At 34.0% G+C, this 7472-nt stretch overlaps 1 long non-coding RNA gene across 2 annotated transcripts; it reads right to left on the bottom strand.

Annotated features, from left to right (window-relative positions):
- Window positions 1–2014: 2014 nt before the first annotated feature.
- On the bottom strand, window positions 2015–6652 carry LOC145610357 (uncharacterized). 2 transcript variants are annotated; one of them, XR_014106272.1, is made up of 5 exons: window positions 6463–6652; window positions 5350–5397; window positions 4963–5047; window positions 4086–4229; window positions 2015–2209 (listed from the first exon to the last, which is right to left on the bottom strand). It is a non-coding gene; the product is annotated as an uncharacterized LOC145610357 (long non-coding RNA). The 2 variants fall into 2 exon arrangements; XR_014106273.1 differs by lacking the exon at window positions 4963–5047.
- Between the last annotated feature and the right edge of the window lie 820 nt (window positions 6653–7472).

Genomic DNA, 7472 nt, shown 5'->3' on the forward strand with positions numbered 1-7472 from the left:
TAATATGTCTTTGGAAATATCTTGAAGTCTACATTCTAATGCAATTAGAATCAGATCAAAATCTTTTGTAGATAAAAAGATATGTCCGAAATATTAGGACGGTGTCAGTTTTGGATAGAGTTTCGTATATCTTTAATATCTTTTTCGTTATAGCTCGGATTTAATATTATAATATATCATTGGAAAGATAATTTCAAGATCTATGAAACCATATAAAATTTGGATAAAAAATATAAGGCACGAAAATAATATCTGACTATCTTTGAACATCTTTAAATCCGAATAGAATTAGGAAAGTTTTAAAAAAGGAAAGTTTATCTTCAAATCAAATTACATGATCTTATCTTTTCAAAAAAGGATAATTAAGATATTTTAGAAACTTATAGAAGATTTTAATCAATCCTAATTAGTTTAGGAAAAGGATTAAACCTTTGGACCCTCCTCATGATCATTGGGTCGTAGGTAAAATCCGGTTTGGGCCCAGTTTAGTATTTTGGCCATAACTTCCTCATTATTCATCGGAATTGGGCTTATAATATATCGTTGGAAAGGTATTTTAAAGACCCATCCAACTACACCATTATTGGACCCTTATCATGGACCAAAATAAACTTAATTGGACGTTTTCATAAAATAGAAATGGTTTTCGAAAACAGAGAGAAGAGAATTTAATAAAAACTAACTGCAACACTTGACTTTTCCACACTTTCACCTCATTCGATTATGGTTTGACGTGACAGGTATTCATCACTGGGTTTGGTTTTGGGGAGACACAAATGGGTGTCTACAGAAGCCCCCACTTTGACTGAGTTTGAAGAAACTTATGTTTCGAAAAACGAGAGTCAAAGTATCAATAGAGACGGAGAATGATTTAGAACGTTCTGCGATTCCAAATCTTTCTTATAACGCCGATACCTGCAAACTAATCATTAGTTAAAACAGATAAAAGAGTTAAGAAACGCGTATCTTGCACCGTCGAGCACACGTCTTTGGGGTAACCGTTTTGTTGCATTTTGACGACCTTCTACAAGCTAGAGAACGTCATCTTGCTGTTGTTGATGTTCACTCGTCTCTGAACAATGGAGCTTTCTTTTTTGAGGATTGTTCACTCGTCTCTGAACAATGGAGTCTTTTTTGAGGAATGTTCACTCGTCTCTGAACAATGGAGCTTGATAGAATTCCCACGCGTCTCTGAACAAAAGAGCTTGATAGAATGCCCACGCGTCTCTGAACAAAAGAGCTTTGATGGTATGTCCACGCGTCTCTGAACAAAAGAGCTTTGATGATATGTCCACGCGTCTCTGAACAATGGAGCTTTGATGATATGTCCACGCGTCTCTGAACAAAAGAGCTTTGATGATATGTCCACGCGTCTCTGAATAAAAGAGCTTTGATGATATGTCCACGCGTCTCTGAACAAAAGAGCTTTACTACTACAAAAAACGTGTTTTCTGGACGCTTTTTAGGCCTTTTTTCGACGCTAAAAAGCGTCGAAAAATTATTTCTCGACGCTGCAAAAAAGCGTCAAAAATCCGTGAGTCGAAAATTATTCAAAGACACAAAAAAGCGTCGTGATTCTCGATGCTTTTTAGTGTCCAAACTAATATACGAAGCGTCGAAAATTACGTATTTCGCGCATTATCCCAAATGTGTGTAGTTTTTTAGCGACGCTATTTGCTGTCCACATAATCAAATTTAGCGACGCTTTTTGTTGTCTTGCGTTTATTCGTGTCAGCCTATGGTATGGCGGGAAACTCTTTGAAATTTGAAAATGTACAAATATGTAGACATTAAAAAGCGTCTAGAATTTTTTTTAAGAATTTTTTCCTTTTATTAAAATATTACCATCATATATACATTATAGTTATTTAAGTTTATCATAAATTAAATTAATAACATTAAAATTAAAATAAACAAATATTCTACTACGTATATAACTAGATCAGATTAAAAAAAAACAATAATAAGAGTGCGTAATTAATTACCAAATTTATAAAAGAAAACATCAACACAATTAATAAAAATAATAATAAAAAAAAGTCGCATATTATAGTAGCTTGTCCGATCCCTAAATAAATACATCACTAATATAATTAAGACTAAAAACCAAAATAGATAGATGACGGTGTTATAAACGATTTAGTCACTTGTTTTGATGCTCAAGTGTCCCGGCCTATTCTCTTGTTGCACATACATTGCCTTTTCCAATCTTCAAAAAAAAAATAAAAAATAAAAAGTATAAATTAGTACTTTACACAATATAGGCTTATACACACACACACACATACAAGCTCTAAATTTCATACACACTCACAAGCATTTTTGAATTTCACACACAAGCATTACACAAACGTCTTTGAGAATGCCAATACTTACAACAGGAATCTTATAAACGTCAGGATGGCAGTCGTATAACAACAATCTTACACACACACACACACACACACACACAAGCACACCCACACACAACATTAGGCTGGCAGTCTAAGGGGGATGCCAAAGGATGAGGCCACCTCAAAAAAGAATTGGGGATTATTCGATGCAAATGGGAAGCCAGTCTATATCAGTATGGGTCTGTTTTGTCTAATAATACTACAAACCAGACTTATTGTACTGCAAGAGATGGAATTGACAAGAGGATTGTTCCCCTTTATTGCAGGCGAGCCTTGCTATAAGCCTGATAATGTATTTGCTCATGCTACTTATGCTTTCAACACTTATTATCAGAACACAGGAAAAACACTCAACATTTTAAGTGAAGTTCACATTTTTGCTTAGTAATTATACTAGTGCCTGAAGAAATATAAGAAGGGGATCCTAATCATCTATCGAGATAAGATACTATCAAATAACATGTGCACAAAGATGACCTTATAGGACTTGAAAATGCTAATCACTCATATCATAAGAGTATAATCAATCATTAATTGAAAACCATATGTGCGTTTTATTTTTAAAAAAATCAAACTGCCAAGAAAGAAACATCAATGATTTCCCCCTGATGATGACAGGTTAGCTAACATATTGGAAGCTGACATGTTAGCTAAACAAAGGGAAACAGATTGGAAGTTGACATGTTAGCTAGTACGTGTTGAGAAAAAACAGGACAAAACCATTATGTTGGATTCAGGTTCTTTAGGTAAAGTATTCATTCTCCCTTAAAAACTCAAGAGCTATTTCTTATGTAGTAAATGAATCCCCAAATCTCATTATATTGCTGATCTATTCTATGAACATTATCAGAGCGGCTCACAATATCTAAAGCAGCCTCAATCATTGCTCAACCTTAGCAAAGAAATCCCACACATTCATTAGTATAGAACTACAAAAAAAAAAAATATTCCATTCCATCATGCTTTATATCATGGTTTTAGACTCAAATATAGCAGCATGATATAGCAGCAAAAGATGGAAGATAAGTCGTAGACATCTCAGGCATTCAGCTTAGGTAGGGGAGCAGGACAGCAAGCAGCAGGGGAGCAGGGCAGACAAGCAGTATAAATGGATTCAGTTCTGAAATCAATTTTGGATTCAGTTCTGAATTTAATTCTTAATTCAAACTTCCAAAAAATCAATTCTGAATTCAGTTCTGAATTCAATTCTGGATTCAGTTCTGAATTCAGTTCTGAACTTCATATTTGAATTCAGTTTTGGATTTCAGCTCTGATTTCAGTTACCTGATGTTTTGCCTTTCCTAAGAATTCAGATGCTTTGTTTAGAAGACATGGAGATGCATTCCCTTGACTAACTTAGCTTTGTCAAAGTAGAATCCTAGTAGTTTTATAAGCTCACAAAAATGATTTCTTTTATTTATTTAAGTCTAAATAACACAAGATAGGACACAATCACAACAACGAACACACACACAAACACATACACACACACACACACACAAACAAGATAGGACATAAACACATCCATGAAAATAGATGGGGCAGCATCTCAGTCAACAAAGGAAGGCAGTAGCGAGTTTGCAACAACACCTCAATGCGTGCAGCAGCAGCATTAAACAATAACAGCAGCAACATCAAACAAGACTAAAAACAAAACAACAATTAATAATAAAAGCAATAGCATATATGTACCTGCAACACCCAACCTGTTGCCAAGCAACCAGCCATGGCGCTGCCAATGTGGCTGCTATACTATGTCAGCAAGACAAGAGCATCAGGGAGATCAAGTGAAGAAAAAACTTCTTCAAAATCTCTTAATCACAGTCCCTAGTACGCCTTTAAAAAAAAGAATGGAAGAAAGCAAACCAAAAGAACTTTAACACTATATTTGATGCATAGATATAGAGGAAGAATTAATTATTAAATTGTAAAATATATTAAAACCAACAAAATGACAAGTAACATTTGCTAGGTAAAAGCAACAACCAATGATGAGTTGAATTTGATTAAAACTAATGAGCCATCAATATGAACCATGCAATTATAAGTCTTTTGGTCCACAATAATGTTTACAACCATAGAGCAAAGTAAGCAAATGTCAATAAAATGACACAGCTCAAACCAGCTTTTAATGATTCGGTAGAACCATCAATATGAGCCATGCAATTATAAGAGTTTTGTCTACAATAACATTTACATCCATAGAGCAAAACAAGCAAATGTCTATAAAAGGACACATCTCAAACCACCTTCTAATGAATGTGCAGGAAATTATAATGCGGAAAACAAATATTACCAATGAACAAAGATATCATGTTTCTTAAGCAAGTTTGAGATTGCTCATGGTTTATAAAGATATTGTGTCTCATTATGACTTTAGCACAAAGCCACAAAGATTTCAGAAAACCAAGATTCAATTTAGTTCTAGGTTAGTCTATTTTTCATCAGCTTAATAAAGCAATTACTCAATTCAATACGTACCATGCATAGTTATAATTCATCAAATATAAATAGGGACTCTAGCATCTAAACACAACACATGTTAAAAAGAGAAATACGACTTTGTTACCTGGTGGTTTGCCATTTCTAAGAATTCAGATGTTTTCTTTAGAAGAAATGAAGATCTATTCCCTTGACGAACTGTCCAACAAGTGCTTTAAGAAGAAAATTGTTATGTTTGACTTGTAATCACCTCTCATAGTATTTTACATAAAATGTGACATAGAGTTGCTACATTATTAAAACATTAACTAGCTAAAATAAAAGTCCAATAAATGAAAGTTTAATAATGCAAGCTAAGCTAAGATACAGAGGCTATATAATGTAACTTTTAGGGGAAAAAATGTATAAACAATATCTTCCATCTATCCCTTTATCAATATTGTTACACAAAATTTTCACAAAAAAAGGGAACTCAAATTTCAAGAAAAATAAAGAGTAATGCAGAGCTACATACCTTCAAATTTGTAACGACACATGAGGTGCAGCCCCTTGGTATCATCACCTATGAGAGAAAATGTACATCACTATAGCACAATGAAAAATCTAAAACATTACATCAAGTATCAAAACAACGAAACTGCATACTACACAAAGTTTGCCACAATGTATCCTACACATAAATCACACAGCATCAATATAAGAATTGAGATAATAAAAGAAAAAAAAAAGGAGAGAACGAGACATAGAGCTAGCTAAGAACAAAGCTAATGCATCTCTTTACAACTATATTTAATAATTCTTAATCCACTTACTGCTCACAGAGAAGACCATCTTACATTAATCGAGAAAAAATATTTGAATCCCTTATCTTATACTCCGTAATGTAATAGAAGGCTCACACTATATGTTGCAATTTTGGGTTGGCTTGTAAGAAACAGTAAGCTCATGTTTTTCCACATGAAAGGCTCCCACATTAATTGGCTTAGTAAACTAGCCTGAAATTATGATATTCTTCTTCCTTAAGTCCTTGTTCATCACGTCTATATAGCATTTTAGCAAGACAATACTTTCTACACAATCCGCTGACTCGGCTTAAATAACTTCTAAGAAATATTTGGCATTTGTTTCAAAGTCATCCCCTAACCTCTCATGATTCAAAAACATACTAAAAACCCTTTATTATTGCCAATTTGATTTCAAATTATTATCAGAAAAAATTAATGCAAATTCATATAAATTTGTAGACTCTTAGAATTTTGAAAGAGAAAAAAATTTAAATAAGATTTTTACCTTAAAACTATAAAATAAGAACCTGAAAATATTCAAACACAATTAAAAAAAAAGTGTTCTTAAGTAATAGCAGGTGAGCAGCCAACTCAAAAGGGTGCTTCGCTCAAACATAGAATAAAAGAAGGCTAATTTTTCCAAATTTTTCCAAAATTTTATTTGAACAGTAGCACTAAATCGAACTCAATAATATGTATAAACAAACCATAAAATATTAATTGCTCATGAATCATACCCATTTCAGACCAAATTTTTGTGAAATTATTGTAAAATAAACTCTATAAACAAGCTATAGGATTCGATTCGAAGAAAAACTGAAGCCCAAAAGGAAAGGATGTACCTCAATTTTATCGGCAAAGAGAAGACGAAATTAAACACCAATGAAGGCCGGCGGGAAGAGAAAATTAGTTAAGCAAAATTACAGATGAGCGGTGCAAAGGGAACGAATTGAAGATCTGACATTGAAATCTATGATTTTCTGAATCACTTTGCAAAATTTTGTAAGATGAAGGTGAGATGAATAGTTAGGGTTAAGATATGAGAGCTCAGAGAAGTAAAGAGGGTTTTCAAGTTTAGTACTATGGGCGGTTTTATTATTTCCGAAGCTTTGAAACCGTGAGTAAAGCCAAATAAACTCACGAGCCCTGCACGTGTAGTTCTCGACGCTTATTTGCATCGAAATTCAATATAGGCGTCGAAAAAACACGCATATTGTATTTACCACTTGACGCCCTTGCCTAAGCGTCGAAGCTGAAGCGTCGAGAAAAGACTCATTTTGTAGTAGTGATATGTCCACGCGTCTCTGAACAAAAGAGCTTTGATGATATGTCCACGCGTCTCTGAACAAATGAGCTTTGATGATATGTCCACGCGTCTCTGAACAAAAGAGCTTGATAGAATGCCCACGCGTCGCTGAACAAAAGAGCTTTGATGATATGGTTGTATCCTGTAAAAATCAAAAGAATTGCCAAAAGACTTTGCTTGTGTTTTTCTTAGGGTTGACCTAAGGCTTGATGTGTTTCTTAGGGTTGACCTAAGGTGAATGATTGACTTGAGGTTAACTCAATGTGACTGAGTGACTTAAGGTTGACCCAAGGTGAATTGACACGACATGAGTCAATGTACATGACTAGTGTAGTGTGCAACTCGAAAATGCAAAAAAGAAAAAAAAATTCGTCATTTTTGTGGAGGGTACCGAATTTCTCCCGAAAAAGAAAGACGCGAAAAAGAATCGAAGTGTTTGATGGTGCATGTTGAATGAGCTTAGTCAAGTCTACGCATTTGATACTATCCCTCAAGGTGCAAGTATTAATTCATCCTAAGCTATTTTAGTTGACTCGATTATGAGAG

The sequence above is a fragment of the Chenopodium album genome, chromosome 24, assembly GCF_948465745.1.
Source record: "Chenopodium album chromosome 24, dcCheAlbu1.1, whole genome shotgun sequence".
Taxonomy (NCBI): Eukaryota; Viridiplantae; Streptophyta; class Magnoliopsida; order Caryophyllales; family Amaranthaceae; genus Chenopodium; species Chenopodium album.